Source organism: Pleurodeles waltl, chromosome 2_1 (genome assembly GCF_031143425.1).
Source record: "Pleurodeles waltl isolate 20211129_DDA chromosome 2_1, aPleWal1.hap1.20221129, whole genome shotgun sequence".
NCBI classification, from domain to species: Eukaryota; Metazoa; Chordata; class Amphibia; order Caudata; family Salamandridae; genus Pleurodeles; species Pleurodeles waltl.
In genome coordinates, this window is record NC_090438.1 from 464650514 (window position 1) to 464677843 (window position 27330).

Genomic DNA, 27330 nt, shown 5'->3' on the forward strand with positions numbered 1-27330 from the left:
GGGTAGTTCATATTCAGGCCCCCATACGTTTTTGTCCACATAAGGTTCCTACCCAAAAATTGCATCCTTTTTTCCCAACATGGTTGGGATTTCTAAAGTTTGTGTGTACCCTTCTGGTTGCAGGGATATATAGGCCTTGTAGGTTCACCAAGGTACCCAGATCCAATACCTGAGCTGCACCTTGCAATGATTTTTCATTGTGTACCAGGTATATATGTAATTCATTTAGTAAAATTTAAAGAGTCAAAAATAGGTATTAAGGAAACCTATGTATTTCCAAAATGAGCACAAGATCTGGGGCCATATGTACAAACACATTTTCCCATAGACACAGAATGGGCAAAACAGCTTGCTACATCTGGCCCCTGGATCTTAGAGGGAGTGGTTATTTGTACATCTCTGAATTTGGTGATACCCATACTTGCATGTGAACTAGAGGGCATTTCTCAAAATGACTTCTTTCTTACACACAGTCTTACATTTGGAAGGCGCAAATGCAGAGATGACAATTTGTAATAACAAATGTTCTGCTATTATATGTTCCCTCAAGTCTCTCGATAAAAATGGTACCCCATAGCTCACTATGGGTAGGCCTAGTGCGCGCCACAGGAAATGCCTCAAAACGCTACATGGACACATCACATTTCTTCCACTGAAAACTGACTCGCTTTTTGAAAATTAGACACCTGAGGGAATCCAGGATGGGGTGACTTGTGTGGCTCTTACTACATTTTTCTACCAGGCCAGAATCGCTAGCAAACCTCAAAGTTTGTCTAAACAACACATTTTCCATGATGTAAAGATCTGGAATCTGAGGGTAGAGGCAAACTTCCTTCACCCAGCATTCCCTGAAGTCTCCAGATGAAAATGGTACCTCATTTGTGTGGGTAGGCCTAGTGCCCACAATAGGAAATGCCCCAAAAAGCCACGTAGACACAACACATTTTATCACTAAAAACTGACTTGTTTTTTGCAATGTGGCTAGCTGTGGATTTTGGACTGTAGCTCAGCCGGCACCGAGGAAAACCTAGCAGACCTCTGCATTTTTTAAAACAAGACACCGAGCGGAATCAATAATGAGGTGGCTTGTGTGTTTCTTACCACATGTTTCTACCCAGAAACCTCAAAATGTGCCAAAAAACACATTTTCCTCATATTACTGTGATGCAAATTCTGAAATCTGAGAGGAGCCACAAACTTCTTTCCACTCAGCATTTCCCAGTCTCCCCATAAAAATGGTACTTCACTTGTGTGGGTTGTGCTAATGCCTGCGACAGGAAACACCCCAAAACGCAACTTGAACACATCACATTTTTCCACTGAAAATGGGCTAATTTTTTACAATATGCTTCGCTGTGGATTTTGTACTCTAACTGAGCCAGCACCTGGGGAAACCTAGCAAACCTGTATATTTTTTTAAACTGGACACGTAGGGGAATGCAGGATGGGTTGACTTGTGTGGCTCTTACCGTATTTTTCTGCCCAGAATGCTTTGCAAACCTCAAAATGTGTCTAAAAAACATTTTCCTCAGCTTTCTGTTATGTAAAGCTCTGGTATCTGATATGAGCCACAAACTTCCTTCCACCCAGAATTCCCCCAAATCACCCAATCAAAATGGTTTCTCCCTTGTGTGGGTAAGCCTAGTGCTCGTGACAGGAAACACCCCATAATTCAAAGTGGACACATCACATTTTTTCACTGAAAACTGGTTTGTTTTTTTCAATGTGCCTAGCTGTGGCTTTTGGTCACTCTCTCAGACAGTACCTAGGGAATCTAGTAAAACTGTACATTTTTGTAAACTAGATACCTGGGGGAACCCGGGATGACATGACTTCTGTGGCTCTCACCACATGTTTTTACCCAGAATCCCCTGAAAACGTCAACATTTGTCTAAAGTAAAAAAAATATTCTCCTCACATTTCTGTGATGGAAAGTTCTGGAATACGAGGGGAGTCACAAATGTCCTACCAATCAGCATTCCACTCAGCCTTCCAATAAAAATTATACCTTACTTGTGTGGGTGCGACAGGGAAAGACCAAAAACGTGTAGAGATTGAGGGGGCACCAAAGCGTGTTCAGAAGCACAGTTTATTTTATTAGTTTTTAGGCTGTCTGTTCTTTGGGCACCCACACAAGCAAGGTATCATTTTATTGGGAGACTAAGGGGACACTAAATTTATGGTTTATTTCTGTTTCTGGAAAACTATTGCACAGAAATGCAAGGGAAATGTGGGACTTAAATCACATTTTGAGATTTTCATGGCATTGTGGGTAAGAAAACTGGATTGGATCTACAAGAGGCACACCACCCTCGGCTCCCCTGGGTGCCTAGCTTTTGAACATGTCTAGAGTTGGGAGAGTTCCCCTAGAGAAGAAGTATGCACACCATCAAGTATCTTACTTGTGTGTCCCCCAAGAACTCAAATTGTGGAATAAAAGGCCCTTATATTTTGTTAAAAAGGGCCCTAACCCACCAACCCAGCTAGTGGCAGGCTTCTTTTTTGTGGTCGCAGCCAAGAGACCTTGGCCCGTATTTATACTTTTTTTGCGCCGCATTTGCGTCGTTTTTTGACGCAAAAACGGCGCAAACTTGCAAAATGCCATTGTATTTTGTAGGTTTGCGCCATTTTGCGCCAAAAAGCGGCGCAAATGCTGCGCTAAAAAAAGTATAAATACGGGCCCTTGTGTGTAAAGGGTGTGCTTTGACACCTGATTACAGCCAAACGTTTTTTAGAGTTGAAATCCCAACTGAGAGGAGAAGTCCAAGAAATATGTCTTGTGGTTACCCACCATTATTTTTACACATACATGCTGGTTGGATTTTGCACAAGGGTGAGTGATGGTTCAATATATAAAATGTTATTAGCAAGATATTTCACAAAAATAAAAGTCACTGTTAATAATTGAATGGTCAAAAAACTGAAACAGTGATTCACAGCTCGTGATATATAAAGCCGCAACAAGGCACCAGTCACTTTACAGGCCATTCACAGTCCTTTCACATGTGGCAAGACCTTTCACACCACCAGCCGTGGGCCCAGCACATTACATCATTCACTCGCAAATATTCACAACAAGAGACAATGTACACCCTGGCAGAGAAAAACAGAAAATACAATTATTACTGCACAAACTTGTATTCATCAAGTACACACAGACATACTGGTTGGTTTTGGCATGAGGGTGAGTGATGGTTCAATATATAACATTTTATTTACGAGAGATTTCACAAAAATGAAATGCACTATTAATAACTGAAAGGTCAAAAAACGGAAACAATAACTCACAGTTCGTGAGCTGTAAAACCATGACAAGACAAGAAGTGCTTTACAGGCCATTCACACACCTTTCATACGTGACACACACAACCATTCATGCCCCCAGCTGTAGGCCCGGCACACTACAACACTCACATCAACGAACAGTGATATTCAAGGGCCCATCATGTTCATTTGCCCACACGCCTGACAGCAATCACAACAGCTGACAGAGATTGCCGACAGGCGTTTGGCAAGCAATGTGTGCAGTGACTAGCAGCTAGTCACTGCTCACACACAAGCAGCCAAGCACCAGCTCACACACACCACCAGCCAAGCACTAGCTCATCACACCACCAGGCAAGCACCAGCCCCTGCACACCACCATCACATTTTTTTAAACAAAAATGAAAGCACAAACCAAAAGTAAGTAAATACAAAACTACAAACACAACAGCTGTAACTAAATACATCACACTATTGCCAACCATGAAACTGAATACAAAAGTAAAAGTGATGCAGGCCAGGCAAACACTCCTGGGTGCTCTCAATAATTATTTTGTGTATGGTACTTTCTAAAACAAGAGGGCACAGCCAGGTTTAGAAGGATACAGACTCTACGAATGTATGTCGGAACCACGCCTTCCGGAACAACGCATGCCTGAACAACGAGGTTGGAACAACGACCTCGTTGTTACCACTAATGCCTTTACCACGAATGCCTTAACAACGATTTCTCGTTGTAAAGGCATTCCTGGTAAAGGCATTAGTGATAGGCATAAATTGTTCCAGCATGCGTCCACCTGGCCCCCCACCCCACCCCTAAAAATTACTGCAACCCCCCCACCCCCCTAAACCACACCAACCCCCCACACTTGCCCCTAAAACTACCCCAACCCCCCACCTCTTCCCTAAAATTACCGCAACCCCCACCCTACCCCAAAACCTAAAACAACCCCAACCCCCACTCCATCTCTGAAACCTAAAGTACCCCAACCCCCACCCCTAAAACTACTCCGAGCCCCACCCTGCCCCTAATCCTAAACCCCCCAACCCCCTCCCCGTCCCTAAAATTACCTGACCCACAACCCACCCCTAAAACCTAAAACCACCCCAACCCCCACCCCTAAAACAACCCCAACGCCCACCCCATCCCTAAAACCTAAACTACCCCAACCCCTACCCCTAAAACCACCCAACACTGCCCCTAAAACTAAAAATACCCCTACCCCCACCCCTGCCCCTAAAACTAAAACCCCAACCCCCCAACCCCCCACCCCGCCCCTAAAACTAAAAATACCCCGACCCCAACCCACCAGCCCCACCCCTAAAACTAAAACTAAAACCCCAACCCCCACCCCTAAAACTAAAAATACCCCAACCCTAACCCCCCGCCCGCCCCAAAAAGTAAAACCCCAGCCCCTCACCCCGCCCCTGCCCCTAAAACTAAAAATACCCGAACCCCCACCCTGCCCCTAAAACTAAGACCCCGTCCCCTAAAACTAAAAATACTCTGACCACCCACCCCTGCCCTTAAAACTAAAACCCCAACCCCGCCCCTAAAACTAAAAATACCCCAACCCCCATCCCGCCCCTAAAACTAAAACCCCAACCCCCGCTCCTAAAACTAAAAATACCCCGACCCCCCACCCTGCATCTAAAACTAAAACTCCAACCCCCCACCCCCACCCCTAAAACAAAAAATACCCCGACCCCCCGCCCACGCCCTTAAAACTAAAACCCCAAAACCCCACCCCGCCCCGCCCCTAAAACGAAAAATACCCTGACCCCCACCCCACCCCTAAAACTAAAACCCCAACCCTCACATCCACCCCGCCCCTAAAACTAAAAATACCGCGACCCCCCACCCCGCCCCTAAAACTAAAACCCCACCCCGCCCAACTTACCTGACTCATCGCATCATCCTCCTCAACCGACTCCCTTGTTTGTGCCTTAACCACGCCTGTGTATTGTTCAGCACATGCGTGGTTCACGCACAAACTAACTAAGTTGTGGTTAAGGAAAGCGTAGTTCAGCTTTCTCTGCCCACGACTTCGTTGTTCCGGAGTCGGCCTTCAGGGCGTTTCCCAGACTGTACATCTCTTACAGGTATTGTTTTTTTAGGGCGTGGAAGGATCATGATCAGCAAAGTGGCAATTTGTTATTCTAGCCACATCCTCCACCACTCAAACTCTAGGAACATTTGCCTGTTCAACTACAACAAGACTGCCTATCGCAGATTCCTAAAACTGAGCAAAAGTCGTTTTTGATTCTGGAGAGCAATCCTTGAACACAACAAAAGCATTAAAGGTTGCAAAATGAAGGAGATGGATAGCCAACTTCTTGTACCAAACATAAGTCTTACGAACAGCAGTGTACAGTTTCAACCTCTGATCTACTCTATCTACACAATACCCATGTAGTCTAAAATGCACACAGGTTTGTACACTTCAGCAACCTGACCCCAAACAGTCACAAGTGAAGCACTTTCATCATGGATGGAAGTCAGCATGTAGACATCCCTTCTGTCTGCAAATTTCAGAGCTAGCAGTTCATCACTACGCAAGGCACTGTCCCCTCTTAGGTTTTTTACTAACAAGCTCCTTTGGATAACCTTTATATTTAGAGCAGACTGTGCCTCAAGCAACAGTGTCCACTTTGAACAATTCCCGAATAATTGCACAGCAGTGTAGAAGTTATAGAGGTAGAAGTGGTGAGTTTTGTTAAAAAGTCCTCTATCAAGTACCCACACAATTGTCTCACTAACTCTAACAGTGGACGGGCAACCAGGAGGCTCAATAGTGGAATCCCCACCGGTGTAGGAAATTATAGACATATCCTGTACTACTCTCCGACAGCATACACATCTTAATTTCATGACGTTCCCTCTTGCTAGGAAAGTACTGCCTATTAACCAAACAGCCCTTGAAGAGGACCAAAGACTCATCCACAGGTATTTCTTTCCCTGGAACATAGATCCCTGAATATCGATCTACAAAGTGATCGATGGCAGGGTGAATCTTAAAAAGATGGTCACAATCAGGGTGATCTTGTGCCAATGCTTAAGCATTATCAACAAAAATCAGCATTCAAAGTTTAAGCAAATACCGATCACATCTCATGATTGCAGGAAATATGGCCCATGCCATCATGGGAATAGTAGACCAATATGAAGACAGTAACGGCTTCCTTATCAAGTCCATCAAAAAGGCAAACCCAAGAACTTCTATCTACTCTTCCAGATTTGTGGAAGTCCACAGGGTAGCTCTAGAGCAGGGCTTAAGTCTGGCACTGTTGTCCCTCAAATACTGTTCAGTGTACAAATGAGTCTGCTCAACAATCTTACTCAAAAATATATCGTCCATAAACAACTGAAAAAAATGCATAGGCAAAAAGTTTTCCATATTCAATCTTCACCCTGTGACACCACTAAAGGCAGGCAGCGTCGGTTGCACCATGTTTGGGGCAACCCAGAGTTCACCTCTTCCAATGGGAAGCCTTTCAGCCCCAGGCTGCAACCCAGATGCCTGTTAACACACTATTGGCACATCAGTGTCCTACTCTAAAACAGGGACTTCATCTGCACTGAGAGTGTCTTCATCATCAGATGATACCTCTCGGATAGAAAATTCACTACCAGAATCTTGCACTTTCTTCACTGTCTCAGTTGCAGAGTCAGTCTCATAATCATGGTTAGAGGAAGATTCAAAAACTATACCAACAACCTGCTACATGGTCATCTTGTCATAAGCCATAATCCTTATTAATGAAAGTAATTTGACAAGTAAGTCAACAACAACCAACACTGTGGAAAATAAGTAGTAAACAAAGTGTGGCTTTATCCCAAAGACCTATATGCTCAAACACAATATTACACTTGTCAGAGACAGTTAGACTCACCAGCACCTACTCTACACAGACATAGCCACCACCAACGATATCCCAGTAGAAAGGAAAAACAAAATAAAATTGCACATAAGGCAACACAATACACATAGTGTGGAAATCCAAAGAGAATTTCACTCACAAGAAAACATAAGTGAAACATGCCACTGTTATTACACCATTTACAAAAAATGTATTCATACGTGGTGTTAGACTTTTCATCCTTGGCGTGGTATCCTTTAACTTTTTGCCTCTGTTTCACAGGTTGTTGATGTGTGCTGGACTCTGTTGTTGCTGTTTTTGTTACTCTGGGCACTTTACCACTGCTAACAAGTGCTAAAGTTCAAGTGCTCCTTTACAAAACGTGTTTGTAATTGGTTTATCCATGATTGGCATATTTTATTTATTAGTAAGTCCCTAGTATAGTGCACTAGGGGTGCCCAGGGCCTTTAAATCAAATGCTACTAGCTGGCCTGAAGCACTGGTTGTGCCACCCACATATGTAGCTCTGTGATCATGTCTCAGGCCTGCCACTGCATTGTCTGTGTGTGCAGTTTTAACTGTCAGTTCGACTTAGTAAATGTACCCACTTGCCAGATCTAAACCTTCCCTTTTCTTACATGTAAGGCACCCTTAAGGAAGGCCCTAGGTAGCCCCAAGGGCAGGATACAGTGTATGGTTAAGGTAGGACATATAGTAATGTGTTTTATGTCATGACAGTGAAATATTGCTAAATTTGTTTTTCACTGTTGCAAGGCCTGTCCCTCTCATAGGTTAACATAGGGGCTACCTTTAAATCTGATTAAAGTGTAGATGCCCTTTGGGAGTGGATGGACATGTGGAGTTTGGGGTCACAGAGCTCACAAATTAAAAATACATCTTTTTGTAAAGTTGATTTTAAGATTGTGTGTTTGAAAATGCCACTTTTAGAAAGTAAGCATTTTCTTTCTTATACCATTTCTGTGACTCTGCCTGTTTGTGGATTCCCTGTCTGGGTCAGTTTGACAGTTGGGCTTGTTGCACCTCACACTAAACAGTGACACAAAGGGAGCTGGGATGTAGTCTGCATTTCCTGATGAGCCATCTGTGCTAGGAAGGAGGCTGTGCCTGCCCTCACACAATACAGTCTCCAACACTCTGGTGAGTGTCTGGGGCCTGGCCTGGGCAAGGCAGGATTTCACAATCAAGAGAGACTTTGCTTTGAAGTAGACCTACTTCAAAGGAGAAAATGGGTATAAGAAGGGCACCCAAAACCACAGACTTTCGAACACTTCTGGAAACCAAGAGGAACCTCTGCCTGGAGAAGACCTGGATAGCTGAGGAAGAAGAGGTGCCCTGCCTGTGACTGTGCTTTGTGGAGCTATCCTGCAGTTACTGCTTCTGCCAGAGTAAGAGGGCAAAGACTGGGCTTTGTGTGCCTTCCATCTTGTGAAGAACTCTCCAAGGGCTTGATTTGGAGCTTGCCTCCTGTTGATTGAAGTCTCAGGGACAGCAAAGACTTCTCTCTGCAAGCACCTGGAGTCTCTGGAGAGACTCCTACTCTGCCAAGTGGTGCCCATCCAGTTTCTTGTACCCTGAAAGGAGAAGCTGGCAGCCTAAGAGGAAGAAATCCACGCATTGACACCCATGCGGGGAAAAGATTGACGTGACTCTGATCTGCGGCTGAAAAATCGGCGTGCCGCCGGCTTCGCAGCTGAAAGCCGATGCTCGCCTGAAACGTGACCCGGAGATCGATGCCCGGGGCTGGAGAAAGGATGCACAGCATCGCTGACGGAGGCTTGTGAGATCGCAACCCACGCTGCGTGGTTTTCGGATCATCGTGCAACCGGATTTCCGACGCAAACACCATTGGGTGTGTAAATACGACACAAGGCTTGCCCGGACCCGAGAGTGCTGATCCGATCGACGCATCGCTCTCCTGCGGAGAGAAGAAATTATGCGCCCGACCCAACGAAAGGAGAAATGACGCAAGGTCTCGCTTGTGGGTGAAATCGACGCATTGCAAGCCCTTTTCGACGCACACTCACCCGTCTATGGTTATTTTTGACGCACCCAAGGTACATTTTCATGCTAACGGTGTTAATGTGTGTTTAAAACTACATGAAGACTCTTTTTGCTTTTTAATTGATAACTTGACTTGTGTATTGTGGATTTTTTTCGTTTTGGTCTTGTTTTGTTTAGATAAATATTTTCTATTTTTCTAAATCTGTGTTGTGCCATTTCGTAGTGTTTTCATTAAGTTACTGTGTGTGTTGGTACACATACTTTACACTTAGCATTCTGAAGTTAAGCCTACTGCTCGTGCCAAACTACCAAGGGGGTAAGCAGGGGTTAGCTGAGGGTGATTCTCTTTTACCATGACTAGAGTGAGGGTCCTTGCATGGACAGGGGGTATCCTGACTGCCAACCAAATACCCCTTTTCTAACACATGGCAATGGTACTCATCGAGTTAAACAGTAGAAAAATGTGTTTCTCACCAAACACAAGCCACTACAGAAATTGCAGATCTACCACTGCCGTACAGCACAAGCAGGAGTCACAGCAAAGGAATCATAAGCTTTGTACTAGAATAAAAAGGAAAAATAAACATTATGATCACAAATGCAAATAATATGCCATTCCACACACATCAAGCTGGGGGGCACATGGGCCTAAAAATATGACCAAACCATTCACCCCGCTAAAGGGGAGCGACCCTTGCCCAAGGTCTGCTCCCCAAAATTGTGAATATTTTAATTCCCTGGTGTCTATTGGTTTCTGCCCGCCTTTTGATCAGATGGGCCTAAAAAAAAGAAGCCAATCTGCCCCCAAGGGAGGCAGAAATGCCCAAAACATGTGCCCCCTAAAGGGAGCGACCCTCGCCCGAGGCCACTCCCTAAAATCATAACAAAAAATATAAAACTATGGTGTCTAGTGGTTTCTATTCCCCTGGGGGGTAGTTGGGCTTAATAAAAGAGGCCAATCTGCCTACAAATGGGACAAAAACAGCCAACATGTGTGCCCCCCTAAAGAGGGTGACCCTTGTCCAATGGGCCACTCCCCAAAATCACCTAAATGTAAAAGCACTGGTGTCTAGTGGTTTCTGCCACTGTGTGGGGTGGATGGGCCTAAAAAAATGGCTGATCTGCTCCCAAGAGGGGCAGAAGCAGACAAAATATGTGCCCCCTAAAGGGAGTGACCCTTGCATGAGAGCCCACTCTCCACGCATCGTAAACTCACACACAACACAAAATCCCTGGTGGCCTAATGTATAATTCTGCCGCACGATCAGGACCCCGTTAGCAAATTGTGCACCAGGAATACATTTCAAAGAGACACAGAAGGAAAGTAAAAACTCTTTCCTTTCTCACTGGTGCCTCTTTGAAACTCCCCACCCCTCCCAGGAAGAAGAACGTAACTCCTTCCCTGATCAGCAATGGAAGCAAATGGGTTCCAAAGCTGCTGGCCTGCTCGGAAGGTGCCGGAGAGCGACCTGCACGCTGATGTCATCAGATCGACCCGGGGGGTATCCGCTGCCAACCCTGGTGGGGAGGTCTTGGTGGCCGGCCCACGGGGGAGCGCAAGTGCTTCCCCCTTACGTGGGTGCTAGGATGGCTGGGAGCCGTCCTATGCACATGCCCCCCGATGCTGTGTATGGCTCCCAGACATCTGACTCACTCAAGGGGTTAAGGATACTATGTCAGATTTGCCTGTAGAAATGGTTGGCTAGGACAATTGAAGAGGCAAAGAAAAGAGAGAGATATTGCACAGGATAATGTGACCTTGGTTATTATAGTCTTTTGATTACCTCTATAACACTTTGAGTCGCAGACAGCAGAGAGTTTTTAAAATCTTGGATTTATCCTAGGTAGTGATGCACTGAGAATACCTGTAGTCTACTAAGGGCTCAAAGATTGCTACTTGCAGCTCAGAAAACTAGAAACTACTTTCTCACTTCAGTGCTGAAAAAAATAGTTCTTTAACAATCATAGATTCTATTAATTTATGCTTAGAACACTGAAACATCCTTCGTAGCAAACGTTCACGGTCATTTTTGTGTCACCCATCAGTTTAAACATCATTATAGGAAAATGCCTCTTTGTGCCTGGCCACTCCCCTTTTCTATGGACTGATGCTGGAGGTTTTTTTTACTCTGTGAAGTAGGGCTATGCTAACAGGCCCCTGTGCATGTGTCCTGACCCCAAACATATGTTAAAATTGGCTATAATCCTAGCTGGCATATTTAACTTACTTATTTGTCTCTAGTATAATTTACAAAGTGTACCCAGGGCCTCTACGTCAAATATTAATGGTGTACTGCAAAACCTATTTTGCCATCCACTACAGCAACATTGTAAACATGACTTCAGGTCTACCACTGTAGCATGACTATGGCAGTTTACATACTGCAATTCCACCTATAGAAACAAACCCTTTTGACAGGCCTAAACCTTCCACTTAAATAATAAGAAGTCACCCCTTAGTAGACATTACTCTACATAAGAAAGGGTGCATGGTATTTAAAAGTAGGACATATATAAATTTAATATTACATCTCTATACAGTGTAAACCACCAAAAGCCATTTTTACTGCTTTAAGCCTGCCTTTTTAATAGGAAAGCAATGTGAAGGGATATCACATTTAATAATGCTATCTATGAGTAGGAACACCTCGAAATTGTATTCTTGGACTACATGCAATATTTAACAAAACCTAGGGGTGTGCAAAAACGTGTGTCATTTGCATTCTCGTAATTATGTGAAATTATGGAAAAAATGCAAAAAAGTATGTGCAATTACGCAAAATGCAATATTTTTTGTGCTATATTTTTAGTGCTAAATGAGTTCTGGCGCAAAGACACATTTGAATAAAAGCACTGTGAACAATACCCTCTCTCACTCTATTGTTTCCGTGAGTTTGGGGTCAATTTGTTTTGCCTCAAATTACTTCATTTATGGTCAATTTTGTCTGTGAATGGTGCTTTAGTTTGCAAAGTGGCATAATAATGTAATTTCAGGAACTTTGCATTAGAAGCGTAAGGTGAAATTCCCGCAGTTATGCAATCTACACTGACATAGTTTCAATTTTGCCCAGGCTTAATAAAACACAATTTATTAGTTGGCTTTTTATTCAACATTAAGGAAAGAGTGCTTTTAGAGTTTTACCTTTTCCCCAACTAACATAAGCCCCCAGCAGAATCCCTCTGAGTACTTAAGCCCTGAATGACACAAAGGCGTGGGTACAGGGGGGTGTTTCTCTTCCTCTGGTATGAAGACCATGACAGCAGTGCCCAACGACTTGACGATATTCAAAGAGGCCCCCGCTGTCACAGGTAAATGTAAGCTGACACCTTGTTATTGATGAGGCATTCCAAACCACAATGGAGAGGACCTGTGAAATAACAGAAGATAGACAGCACCCACTGTCTGAGATGTGTACTGAGACCCGAAGGGCAGAACCAGTTCCCACTTGCACATAGTAGTCTCAAAGGGTCAGTTGCTTGACCTCCTGTTAAACTACAGAGGGACAGCGAGCTGCAAGAAGCCCTGTGCCTGAAGAGCCTAGCTGACCAGTTCCAACTGGACCTGTTCTGGACCCAGTTGGTGGCTTCTACTGGTGTGAGTTTTGACCGCACAGTGCTGTTTCTGAGGTCCTGGGACCCTGGGCTGTGTCAAAGTTCACTACTCGTAGCACCCTAAGAAACTAGGACTTAAAAACATCTTGGATCCAAAGACCTCAAGAGGACAGGGGTAAAGCTGCCAAATCGATGTGACCAATGTGCGTTGCAGCTAGGCTAAAGATTAATTTGCCCTCTCGAAGCTTTTCTGCAACAGCAAGTCCATTTGAGCAAGACCTCACAGAGAAGTTATTCGGGCTTGCGGAGCCTTTTTCAGCTAAAGTTTGCAGCCTTACCTGCTGGAGGAATTTGAGCTCTAAAAAGTGGCTAAGTCCATATGTAGAACACATTACTGGGCAAAGGGTTCCTGGTGGTTCAACTCTGGTTTAAGTTACTGAAACCTTTGCTGGACCTTACAAGGTAGTGCCATTATTAGTTGTGGTATGTTCCCATCCACCCCAACTAGCAATCCACTTTCGCACAGCCATCCTAAGGAAGAAAGACAAATGTATTTTTCTTGTACAGTATTACATTGGTTACTGCTTGTGGACAGCATTCCTGCTGAAGACGTCTGTCTCATCTTTAAAGACCTACACTAGCATGCTTGAGATATGTTTCCTTAAACCTACATATCTGTTCTCTCATCTACAGCCTGTGCAGTAAGTCAAAGGCACTACTTTCTGTCCCTAAACTTAAGCCAGAGAGTGGAGGCACCTTCTTGTTGCTGGGCCTTTCCACCTATTCCCTCTATTAACTCGTTCTGTGCCGCACACGTAATGGTTACGTCCTGCGGCACAGTGCTCCTGTGCCGAGGACGTAACCATTACGTCCCTGCACCGGAGCTTGGAGGGAGTGCTAGCGCTCCCTCCGTGGGCTTCCCTCCCACCTCCCAGGGCAGGGATGGAAGGGGAAGCCCTTCCCCTTCCACTCCCGAACTTCCTCCACCCCCTCTAATTTCATCAGCACTCGATCGCGCACTGACATCATTAGAGGGTGCCGGTCGCTCTGGAAGCCAGGGTTTTCCTTTCCTTCGATGTCTCTTTGAGCATTCCTGCTGCCCGATCGCACTGCGATCAGGCAGCAGGAATTCCCACTAGACATCAGGGATTTTATTTACAAATTGTATTTTTGCTTTGTATGTGTCGGGTAGTTGCCCCTTAGGCAAGGGTTGCTCCCCTTTGGGGGGCATATTATTTTTAGCCATTTCTACCCCCCTGGGGGGCAGATCGGCCTATTATTTTTAGGCTGATCTGCCCCCAAGGGGGGCAGAAACCACTGGAACTCCAGGGATATTTTTAATTTGTTTATTTCTGTGGAGGAGAAGGTGCCCATTTGGGCAAGGATCACCCCCCCCCCATGGGGGGCATATAACTGTCGGCCATTTCTGACCTCCTTGGTGGCAGATCAGCCTATTTTGTTTAAGCCCATTGCCCCCAAGGGGGGCAGAAGCCATTTAGGCACCAGGGATAGTGTGGGTGGGTGTTTATTGTATGGGGGGCGGCGCCTTGGGAAGGGTCACTCCCCTTAGGGGGGCATATTATATATGGCCATTTCAGCCCCCCTTTGGGGCAGATTGGCCTATTATTTTTAGGCTGATCTGCCCCCAAGGGGGGCAGAAACCACTGGAATGGAAGGGATTTTTGGGGGGTTTATTTCTGTGGGGGGCGCCACCTTGGGCAAGGGTCACCACCCACAAGGGGGGGCATATAACTGTTGGCTATTCGTCTATTTTGTTTAGTCCCATTGCCACAAAGGGGGAAGAAGCCATTTAGGCACCAGGGATAGTGCGTGGATGTTTTTTTATGTTTGTGGGGTGGCCCCTTGGGCATGGGTCACTCCCCATGGGGGCAAACTACTAAAAGTATTTTCTGCCCCCCTTGGGGCAGATAGGCCTATTTTTTTGTAGGCCCATCTGTCCCTAAGGGGGGCAGAATCCACTTAGGCACCAATTTCTAAAAGCTTGATGGTGGGGTGTTTGACAACTGGCGAAGTATTTGCATTTGTGATTATAACGGTCTCTTTCTCCATTTTGTTCTAGTTCAAAGCGTTTGCTTCCTTTGCTGTGGATCCTTGCGGTCTTGGCAGTGGTTGACCTGGGGTTAGCGTAGTTGCATGTTTTAGGTAAGTTAAAACAATGTACTCCAAAGGAGTATTGTTGCCATTCATGAATGACATGTTTGTAGGTGGTGTACTAAATGCAGGATTGTGTGTGAAAATATCCGTAGATTTGTGCACAATGATATTTGTGGTCTCTTATTTTTAATGTGCTTTTCTTTTTTTCTTTTTAGTGGGATATCTTTGATGATTGCTGTGTCTGAGCCGAGTAGTTGCTGGTGTGTAGGTTTTTCCGGCAAGTGAGCGGTAGAGTTTTTCAGTACATAACCCTTTGTGATAAATCCACACTTTGTTTATTACTTATCTTATGCAGTGCTGGTTCTTGGCTTTTTTGTAGGAAGGATCATGGCTACCCGCAGGATGACTGCTCAGCAGGTTGTTGGTATGCTTTTTGAGTCAATGCCTGATCATGATTATGAGACCAACTCTGCATCTAAGGCAGAGGAGGAAGTGAGGGTTTCTGGCAGTAAAGTTTCTGTCTCAAAGGAATCTTTTGATGAGGAAGCCACTCTCAGTGCAGATGAAAGGCCTGTTTTAGAGGAGGACACTGATGTGCCAATAGTGCAGCAACCTGGGGCTGAAAGGTTTCCCGTTGGAAGACCTGAACATGGAGCAGCCAGGGGTGTAGAGTCAATATGGAGAACGTTTTGCCTGTCAAATTCTTTGAGTTGTTTATGGACATTGTGTTTTTGGATGAGATTGTTGAGCAGACTAATTTGTATGCGGAGCAGTATTTGAGGGACAACGTTGCCAGACGTAAGCCTCACTCTAGAGCTACCCAGTTGATTCCCACACATTTGGAAGAGATGGAAAGGTTTTTGGGTTTGACATTTTTTTGGGGGTTGATAAGGAAGCTCTCACTGGCTTCTTATTGGTCTACTAGTTCCTTGATGGCAACGGCTATATTTCCTGCAACCATGAGTCGTAATCGGTATTTGCTTCTTCTTAGGATGCTGCATTTTGCTGATAATGCTTTAGCCTTGCCACAAGATCACCCTGATTCTGACTGTCGTTTTAAGATTAGCCCTGTCCTTGATTATTTAGTAGATTGTTTTTCAGAGGTCTTTGTTCCAGGCAAAGAAATAGCTGTGGATGAGTTTTTGGTCCTCTTAAAGGGTTGTTTGGTTTTTAGGCAGTACATTCCTACCAAGAGGGCATGGTATGAATTAAATTGTATTTGCTGTCTGAAAGTAGTACAGGATATGTGTATAATTTCCGAGTCTACACTGGTGGGGATTCCAGTATTGACCCCCCTGGTTTTCCGCCCACTTTTGGAGTTAGTGAAATGATTGTGTGAAAACTTGGTAGACAAGTGTTTAACAAAGGTCACCATTTGTATGTAGATAACTTCTACACTGGAGTGCAGTTGTTCAAGGAATTGTTTAGAGTGGAGACTGTTGCTTGTGGCACAATTCGTTGTAACTGGAAAGGCTTTCCCAGGGAGCTTGTCTGTAAAAAACTTGAGAGGGGACGGTGCAGTGCCTTGCGGAATGATGAGCTGCTAGCTTTGAAAGTTACAGACAGGAGGGATGTCTACATGCTAAGCACCATCCCTGATGAGAGTACATCCCCTGTGACTGTTTGGGGCCAGGGTGCCGAAGTGTGCAAACCTGTGTGCATTTTAGATTATAATAAGCACATGGGAGGTGTAGATAGAGTTGATCAGAGCTTGGAACCTTATACTGCTGTTCGTAAGACTTACGTTTGATGGAAGAAGTTAGCAATTCACCTGTTCTACTTGGCAACTTTTAATTCTTTTATTGTGTTCAAGCATAGGGCTTCAGAGTCAAAGATGACATTTGTGAAATATGAGGAGTCAGTGATAGAGAGCCTTATTGTGGTGGAACAGGCAAGAGTTCCTAGAGAAGCAGTGGTGGAGGATGTGGCTAGATTGAAAGATCGCCACTTTGCTGAGCACATTCCTCTCACGCCCAAAAAACACTTTCGAGCTAAGAGTCTCTGCTCGAAGAGGTATCCGGAGGGAGACTCGAATGTACTGCCCAGATTGTCCTTCAAAGCCTGGGCTGTGTGTGGGTGGCTGTTTCAAGAATTACCACACCCAGAAGAATTACTGGGAACTACCGTGAACGTAAACTGTCTGTTTTATATTTTCACGTGTTCAGTTTCATGGTTCGCATTTCTGTCATGTATTTAGTTAGAGCTTTTGTGTTTGTAGTTTTGTACTTATTTCTAATTACTTAGTGGTGTATTTGTTTTAAAAAAGAAAGTGATGCCATTGTGTGTGGAGTGGCGCGTGGCTGGCAGTGTAAATATTGACTTGCTGTTGGCTACTGCAACACACTGCCAGCCAAACGCCAGTCCACACACTCCCATCAGCTGGTGTGATTGCTGTATTAGCCATGTGGGCATATGTAAGTGATGGGCCCTTGAGTGGCGCTGTCTGTCGATGCAAGTGTTGTAATGTGCTGGGCCAGTGGCTGGCGGCGTGAATGGTCTTGTGCATGTCATGTATGAAAGGTGTGTGAATGGACTGTAAAGCAGTTGGTGCCTTGTTGTGGCTTTACAGCTATCTAACTATGATTCATTGGTTCAGTTTTATGGCCTTTCAGTTATTAACAGTGCATTTCATTTTTGTGAAATCTCTTGTTAATAAAATTTGACCTACTGAACCATCACTCACCCTCGTGCCAAATCCAACCGGTATGTGTGGTAAAAATGACAAAACCTGCTCTGCTGTAATCAGGTGTCACAGCATACCCGTGACACACTAGATGTCTCGGGTAGTGCCCCGATGATGACGCATGCCACCAACTTAGTTGGTGGGTGAAGGGTCTTTTTAACATAACCTAAGTGCGTTTCTTTTCAAAATATTAGTGTTTGGAACATTCCATAAGTACGTGGACACATCAAAATGATCTATTGCAAAACTACCTGTGTTTGCTGGGGGGGGACCTATGTTTTTGGTCCCAGGTGTGGCCTTCATCTAGGGAAACCTACCAAACCCAGACATGTTTTAAAACTAGACATCCTAAGGAGTCCAGGGAGGTGTGGCTTGCCTGGATCCCCCCCCAACATTTTGTTGCCCAAACTCCTCTGCAAACCTCAAAATGTGCTTAAAAAAGCAGATTTATCTCACTTTTCTTTGTAGGATCACCGCTCCGGCACAAATTTCGTACCACTCAGCGTTCCTCTCAGTCTCCCAAGTAAAATGATACCTCACTTGTGTGGGTCTCCAAAGCAGAGTCAGCCTAAAAGATGTATAAAAGAAAAATATGAGCTTATTACCTCGCTATGCTATCCCCTCAATCTCTACACATTTTTGGCCTTTACCTGATGCAGGCATGTTGGCCACCCACACAAGTGAGGTATCATTTTTATCGGGAGACTTGGGGGAACACTGGGTGGACTTTGTGACTCCTCTCAGATTCAAGAACTTTCTGTCACCGAAATAAGAGGAAAAAGTGTTTTTTCAGCCATGTTTTGAGGTTTGCAAAGTATTCTGGGTCAGAAAACCCTTGGAGACCCACAAGTCACCCAACCTTGGATTTCCCTAGGTGTCTAGTTTTCAAAAATGCACTGGTTTGGTAGGTTTCCCTAGGTGCCAGCTGAGCTAGAGGCCAAAATCCACAGCTTGGCACTTTGCAAAAAACAGCTCTGTTTTCTTTGGGAAAATGTGATGTGTCCATGTTGTGTTTCCTGTCGCAGGCATTAGGCCTACCCACGCAAGTGAGGTGCCATTTTTATCTGGAGACTTGGGGGTACACAGAGTAGCATAATAAGTGTTATTGCCCCTTGTCTTTCTCTACATTTTTTCCTTCCAAATGTGAGACAGTGTGTAAAAAAGACAACTATTTGAGAAATGCCCTGTAATTCACATGCTAGTATGGGCACCCCGGAATTAAGAGATGTGCAAATAACCACTGCTTCTCAACACCTTATCTTGTGCTCATTTTGGAAATATAAAGGTTTTTTTATATCTATTTTTCACTCTTTATATTTCAGCAAATGAATTGCAGTATGCCCAGTCTAGAATGAAAAGTCATTGCAAGGTGCAGCTCCTTTATTGGCTCTGGGTACCTAGGATTCTTGATGAACCTACAAGCCTTATATATCTTCACAACCAAAAGAGTCCAGCAGATAACGAGATATTGCATTAAAAAATCTGACATCACAGGTAAAATTTACAGAGTAAAACGTGAAGAAAAATGGCTGTTTTTTCACCTCAATTTCAATATTTTGGCTGTTATTTTCTGTAAGAAAACCTTCTAGGATCTACACAAATGACCCCTTGCTGAATTCAGAATGGTGTCTACTTTTCAGAAATATTTGGCTTTCCAGGATCCAGCATTGGATTCACACCCATTTCTGTCATTGACTGAAAGGAGGCTGAAAGCAGATTTTTTTAAAAAAATTGGTATGTCCCAGTAAAATGCCAAAATTGTGTTGAAAAATGTGGTTTTCTGATTCAAGTTTGCCTGTTCCTGAAAGCTGGAAAGATAGTGATTTTAGGACCTCAAACCCTCTGTTGATGCCATTTTCAGGGAAAAAAACACAAACCTTCTTCTGCAGCCCTTTTTCCTAATTTATTTTAAAACACAAAGTTTTTGCTGTATTTTGGCTAATTTATTGGTCTCCTCCAGGGGAACCCTCAAACTCTGGGTACCCTAGAATCCCTAGGATGTTGGAAAAAGAGGACACAAATTTGGCATGGATAGCTTATGTGGACAAAATGTTATGAGGGCCTAAGCGCTAACTGCCGCAAATAGCCAAATAGCCATAACAAAAGGTTCTGCACAGGAGGGGAAAAGGCCTGGCAGTGAAGGGGTTAAACAAAGTAACTCACTGCCGGAACAGATGAGATTCTCTCCATCACTATCTGTTTTCAGTAAAGGGATAAATACCACTATTCAATCTAGGACCAATGGCAAGAAAACCAGACAGGGAATGAGTGACAGATAAATACTGTTAGTACATCAGTCACCGAGCCCTTGAACCCACATATAGGCTGGTGTGCCTAAATTTTAGAGGCCTTACTTGATGTACATTACACTCAGTTCCAAAATCCACTTTATAAGACTTTCATTAAAGAACCTGCACTCAATGCTAATATCAACCTTATAGATACTACCTGTTTAACACTCATTTTACAATACTTCCATTATCATTACTTCTATGCACTTATCAGTAAAGGCCACCAAATATCAAATATGTAACATTTTAGTATATTTCTGTCTTAAATGTTCTTGTAATCACTCAACATCACTTTCTATCCTCCCAAAACATGCTTGTACAAAAACCTCAGCACCTCAACTCTCTCATATACTTCGATCTATTTTGCGCTCAACCTATTCTTTACTTCAGCGTTACAGGCATACAACACTCATTTTTCTCTGCTGTTTCCTTATCATTATTCTATTTCTACGTCAAATTTATCATTAGGCTTGTCAGAGAAAATTAAATTATGAATTGAAAGCAAGCTATAGATTTCTTCTTGATTACCACAGTCCTGCAGAATAACTTGATGGTAGGCAGCAACAGCTGCACAGTAAGTTCTAATTAACTTGGAACTTTAATTTCTGGGCATATTTTTATTTATGTGAGGAAGGACCTGAATTCTGTTGATGAAATTCCAATTGGTAAGTTCACAATGCTAAGCTTCCCCTTTAATGTTAGTACAAACATTGGTATCCTGTTTCTTTTTACAACAAGCCCCACAGTTGGTCTCTTCTTAAAGCACCCATCATAGGCATTTATTTTAAAAGGTTTTACCTAAAGCACTGCTCTTTTATTGAATATATTTTAAAATTTAGATAGGAGTTTGTTTATTTTAGTTTATTTTTCAGTGTTTTTTTTACTGTTAAATCATTATTAACAGGCCAGTGGTCAAAAAGAAAAAATCATGACCACGGCGGAAACCGCCAACACATACAGCCACTTTAACACTCCGACTGCCACGGCAGTAGCAACAAAAAACGCAGCGGTAACCGCCGTCAGTCAGGCGGAAGACAATGTACCGCCCACAGCATTACAACCCGCCCATCTGCCAGCTTTTCCAGGGAGGTACCAACGCCATCAAAAGCACGGCAGAAACAGTGTTCTGAAGGGAAAAGAACCAGGACGCCATGGAGCCCGAGCTGCAGGTTTTCCCCATCCTGGTGTATCTTCTCATACACCAGGAGCACCAACGGCGGCGACGACAACCACAGTGAGTACTGCACCTACCACGCAAGGGAGGGGGGAGGAAAAAGAGAGTGATACACACTTGCAACATGCAACACCCCTATCCCCACCCTCACCCCCAACACCATACACACAAACACATGCAACAACATTACATATACACCCCGTAACCCTCAGGAATAACGCAAGGACAAAAGGAATGGAGTCAAATGAGTGTGATATTAGAAATACTTAGAAATACGTTCATAAATTTAAAACAGTATTTACAATATATACAATATATACAAAAGGCGGGACAATGCCCAATCAAAAATGTCCGTGGCCCACTGTGCCAAAACACATAGGCCAAGCCCACACTTCACTCCTGCCTCAATACAGAGAGAACACTGCAGGGGCATCAAGTCGAAAACACACAGGCACCTCAGGGGGAGGGAAAATGGGGGGGGCACCTCAGCCAGAAGATGGTACAATGCCACTGTTCCTGGAGGGGGCTCCATGCCCACTGCTTGGTCCTGGGGAGTGCAAAGCCACAGTCTCACAAGTGGGTGGTTTGCCCACTGCTTGGTCCTGGGGAGTGCAAGGTCACAGTCTCTCTAGTGGATGGCTTCTTCACTGGTTCTGGAAGGGGCTTAGTGCCCAGTGTGCTTCATCCTGGCAAGGAGGAGGTGAGTGGATGCCTTCTTCCACTGGTTCTGGAGGGGGCATTGCGCCCTGTGATGCAGATGTTTTGGAGTGCAAGGTCACAGTCTCTCACTTGGGTGTCACAACAACAGCTTTTGCAGGGGCCAGGATGCACTGCAGCCCATGTAGTCACCACTACACACTGTTCTCCAGCGGTGACGGCTGTTCATTGAATCGCAGTTGCGCTGCAGGTGGCGGTGCTGGCAGTGGTGGTAGCCTCCAGGCCTTCACCTGCAGCCTCGGACAGCTGCCCAGTGGGGCTGCTGCTACTGGCAGTGGTGCTGCTGGTGGTGGTGCAGGTGGCGGTGCTTGCTGCGGTGCAGATGACGGTGCTGGCCGCGGTGCAGGTGGCGGTGGTTGTGGTGGTAGCCTCCAGGCCTTCACCTGCAGCCTCAGATGGCTGCCCTCTGGGGCTGCTGCTGCTACTGGCAGTGGTGCTGCTTGCAGCGGTTCAGGTGGCGGTGCTTGTGGTGGTGCAGATGGCGGTGCTAGCCGCGGTGCAGGTAGCGTTGCTGGCGGTTGTGGTGGTAGCCTCCAGGCCTCAACCTGCAGCCTCGGACGGCTGCCCACTGGGGCTGCTGCTGCTGGCAGTGGTGCTGCTTGAAGTGGTGCAGGTGGCAGTGCTTGAGGCGGTGCAGATGGTGGTTCTGGCCGCAGTGCAGGTGGCGGTGCTGGCGTTTGTGGTGGTAGCCTCCAGGCCTTCACCCGCAGCCTCGGACGGCTAAAGTGCCCTGTCTGGTGTTCTGTGCCCCTTCCTGCCCTTGGAAGATGGTGGTGCCTCCTTGCTTCTGCCAGCAGGAGTCTTTGACTTGCCGTTGCTGGCTGGTTGTGCCTCCTTCTCCTTGCTGGATGCTGTCCCCTTCTTGCCCTTGCCAGGTGGCAGAACCTTCTTGGCCTTGGCAAGTGTTGGTGGCACAGTGGCTGGGCTGACGGGTGCCTTCTTGGAGCCTCTCAATACTGCAGAAATAACAGCGGACGTGGACTTGGTGGCTGAGGTGCTCGGCTGGGTTCTGGCCACCCTGGCCTGAGGTGAAGGACGGGGGGGGGGAGAGTTAGGGAAGAGGTCAATGGTGGTGAGGAAAAGCTTCTTAGGGACATTGGGGTGGGAAGAGGAAGAGGGAGTGCTTGTGGAGGTGTCAGTCTGCTGTGTTGGGGTGCAGGTGCATGGGTTGGATGTTGTAGTGAGGTGGATGGAGGTTGGGTGGATGTGTGCTTGTGTTTGTGTACTTTGTGAGGAGGTGTCACAGACACGGTGAGAGGACACAACGGACGTGTGCATAGATGTGGGGGTGGTGACTGCCAGTGAGGGACGCGTAGTGATAGGCGTGCTGGAGGTAGTGGATGAGGATGTAGTGCATGCAGGTGTGAGTGGAGACACTACTGGTAGGGAGGTGGACGACGAGGAGGAGGGGGACACAGTGGAGGCAGTGGATGTTGCTGTGTCTGCTTGAGGATGGTGCTTGTGTGAGTGCCTGTGAGATGAAGTGTGGTGCTTGTGTTTGCCTGAGCTACTTGTGTGTGTTGATTTGGGTGATTGCTGGTCTGAAGGTGTGCTTGGGATAGGTTGGGGTTGAGGGGATTGGGACTGGGTAGAGGAAGTTGGAGGGGGGAGGCTGGAGACAGGGACAATGGCTGCCATCAGTGCGGAGGACAGAGCCTGGAATGCTCTCTGTTGGGCCGCCACGCCAGAGTGAATACCATCCAGGAATGCATTTGTTTGTTGCAAATGCCTTTCGAAACCCTGGATGGTATTCAGTATGGTTGACTGCCCAACAGCGAGGGATCTCAGGAGGTCAATAGCCTCCTCACTGAGGGCAACAAGGTGACTGGGACAGGGCCGGAGGTGCCTGGGGTGAAGCAGATACCCACCCTCCTGGGTGAGCGGGCACGGGAAACACACTGAGGGGCTGCTGGGAGGGCGGTGCTGGTATGGGGGTGGCAGCTTTACTTGTTGTTGGGGTGGGCATAGAGGTAAGCGCCACCGCCAGGGAGCTTCCATCACAGGAGGAGTCGCTGGCAGTAGTGTCCCCTCCTGTCTATGTCGTGGTGCTCCCCTCGCCCTCTGTCCCACTGGTGCCCTCACCATCTTTGGATTCGGCCTCCAGGCACATGTTGGATGCAGCTCCCTCCGTCGCCAGTGCCTCTGCTCCTCCGCCAGATCATGCTAATGCACACAAGGACAGGATGACAAAACAAAAAGGGGGGGAGAGGGTACACTTGGTCAATGCCAGCAACAACACTACTGTTGACGTACACAACACACAGGGATCAGCCCTATGCACTAGGCCATGAACTACCAGTGTCAAGGAGACCAGATCCTCGGGGCCTACATGGCCTACATGTCCACCTCTTGGCAGCTCCAAACTCCACTAGTTATATAGCACAGAGTTAAAGAATGGCCAAGTGGGGGAAGGGGATTTGGGTTGGGAACAGCAGGGAAGGAGACCTGTGGAAGCAAGAGTTAAACACTTATGCTGAAAACATGAATGGCCTAAGGCTTCATTATAACTCGGTCTCAAGAATCTAGGTATCTGGAAATCTAGAAAGGTTATGCAAGGTTTTCTCATGAACATTCCAGAATTAACATATTATATTTTGAACAATAAACTCTCTCCAAAATACTTAGAATAATCTCAAAATTGTAGCAAGAATCAAAGAGCACATTTTTTTTCTCTGCATGAATGAACTGTACAAGTACTATGAATAACACTGCTACGTCACTCTCTGATTGAGAGTTTCAAGACTCAAATGTTCAGGGAATATTATGCACTTTAATCAAATCTGCACATCTAGGTTTCAATGTCTAGAAATGATCACGCACTCCGCTGATCTGTATTTCAAAAGTTAAACACCAGGAAAGAATCGCGCACTCTGTTGCCGATTCGAACATCTAGATTCACATGCAATTAAACGATCGTGGACAACGGCGATCTATGATTCAAGAGTTAAATGCCGGGAAAGAATCACGCAGACTGTTGACGATTAGGAATTCACGATTCAAATGCCATGAAATAATCGCGCACACTGCCGATCTGAATGCCAAGAAGTAATGCCTGGAATGAATCGCTCACACTGTTGCCAATTCGGAATTCACAACACAAATGCCATGAAATGATCGTGCACACTGCCGATCTGAATGCCAAGAAGTAAATGCCTGGATGGAATTGCGCACACTGTTGCCGATTCGGAATTCGCGATACAAATGCCATGAACTGATCGCGCACACTGCCGATCTGAATGCCAAGAAGAAAATGCCTGGAAGGAATCGCACACACTGTTGCGAATTCGGAATTCACGATACTAATGTCATGAAATAATCGCGCACACTGCCGATCTGAATGCCAAGAAGTAATGCCTGGAATGAATTGCTCACACTGTTGCCGATTCGGAATTCACAATACAAATGCCATTAAATGATCATGCACACTGCGATCCGAATGCCAAGAAGTAAATGCCTGGAATGTTGCCAATTCGGAATTCACAATACAAATGGCATGAAATGATCACGCGCACTGCCGATCTGAATGCCAAGAAGTAAATGCCTGGAATGAATCACGCACACTGTTGCCGATTCAGAATTCACAATACAAATGCCATGAACTGATCGCGCACGCTGCCGATTTGAATGCCAAGAAGTAAATGCCTGGAAGGAATCGCACACACTGTTGCCGATTCGGAATTCACGATACAAATGTCATGGACTGATCGCGCACACTGCCGATCTGAATGCCAAGAAGTAAATGCCTGGAATGAATCGCGCACACTGTTGCCGATTCGGAATTCACGATACAAATGCCATGAAATGATCGCGCACACTGCCGATCTGAATACCAAGAAGTAAATGCCTGGAATGAATCACGCACACTGTTGCTCGAGTGTCACTGGAAAATGGAGTTGGGGGCCTAACCCGACCTCCACCTTACTGCCCTGCTTGAAGACCACCAAATAAACGAGTGCAGGCCTGAAAATGACTGGATAGCCCTCGAGACAGGAGATTTGGAAAATGCTGCTGCTCTGCACCGGGACCTCTGAATAGTGAGCACGTGGAGCTGGGCTGACTCCCTTATATAGAGCCAAGCCCCACCCACAAGCCACACCCAACCATGCTGCAAGAAAGGCTTCTAAAAAGTCTTAGAATAAAGGACCACACCCTGGACCAAACAAGCCTTGCAAATGAACAATGAATTACAAACAACATTAATGACTTTTCAAGGTAAAAGCTCTGCAATGCAAAAGGTTAACATACTGCATAGAAACATAATGCATGAAATATGCCTTTGCAGAAGGACTATGTTTTTGCATTTATGTTGCCCGCAGAGCACTCACTGTCCTGATGTTGACAACCAGTTACAATGCTAGTCACCAGCCCATGGGGTACATTGCCTAACGCCATTAGCTGCACACCTGAAACCAACAGGACCCTGCCCAGTAGTAGATGCCCACTTACACTATTGGGGTTGGAGTGGTTCAGAGCCTGCCCAACAAGGGACCTACCCTGCCAGTTCATCCTAGGGGCACCAACAGCCCACATACTCCACCCGGTTAAACCCTTAACACACACAAAGTCATGATTCTGAATCTGTACTCACCCCCTTGTGGCTGCTGTGATGCCTTCAAGAGCCCATCCAACTTGGGATAGGCCACCGCCAGGATGCAGAACATCAGCGGGGTCAGGGTACGACGAGCACCCCTTCCTCGTTAGGAGGCCAGCCCCAGGTGGGCCTCTGCCGTCTTCCTTGCCCAGCAGCGCAGGTCCTCCCACCGTTTGCAGCAGTGGGTGCTCTGCCTGTCAAAGATCCCCAGGATCCGCACCTCCTTGGCGATGGCACGCCAAATACCCTTTTTCTAATTGGCGCTGACTTGCAGAAAAAATACAGCAGAAAAGTGATTAGTTGTACTGTCCGGACTGTTACACTCATGGCCCACCATATCACTCTCATCCCCCTACACACAGACATTGACCCCCAGACATGCAGCACTCAGCCCAGGACTCCTCAGCCCCGCCTACAATTAACACACACAGCAATCCCTACATTCATGGCCCATGCATCATTCTCACAGTGTACTCACCTGTTTGTCTGGAGGACCATAGAGAAAAGTGTACTGGGGTAGGACCCCATCCACCAGTCTCTCCAACTCCTCCGAAGTGAAGGCGGGGGCCCTTTCCCCAGTCACATGAGCCATTCTCGCTTCCAGACACAGGTCACAGCAGCACTTGCAGTGTAGGTCCTCTCCTGTTGAAGGTCAGGTAGCAAGTGAGTGAACAGATAGAACATGGCTGTCAATTCCGCGGCATACATCGCCATTGGCTCCTGGAACTCATAGGGCCCAATGATAACCAATGAGAAGTTGCACAATGACCGCAACAGCACACAGTGCCAGCGGAATTACCTAATTTCCACTTGTCTCTCCTCACAGGTCAGGCAGCCGCCATTTTAGGGGGGCACAGGCCATTGCACCTAACTGCGTCACAGCAGACATTGGCATATCAACTGACTCTCGAAATCACATAGGGGGTCATTCTGACCCTGGTGGTAAAAGCGCCAGGGCCATCGACCGCGGGAGCACCGCCAACAGGCTGGCGGTGCTCCCATGGGCATTCTGACCGCGGCGGTACAGCCGCGGTCAGAAACGGAAAACCGGCGGTGGACC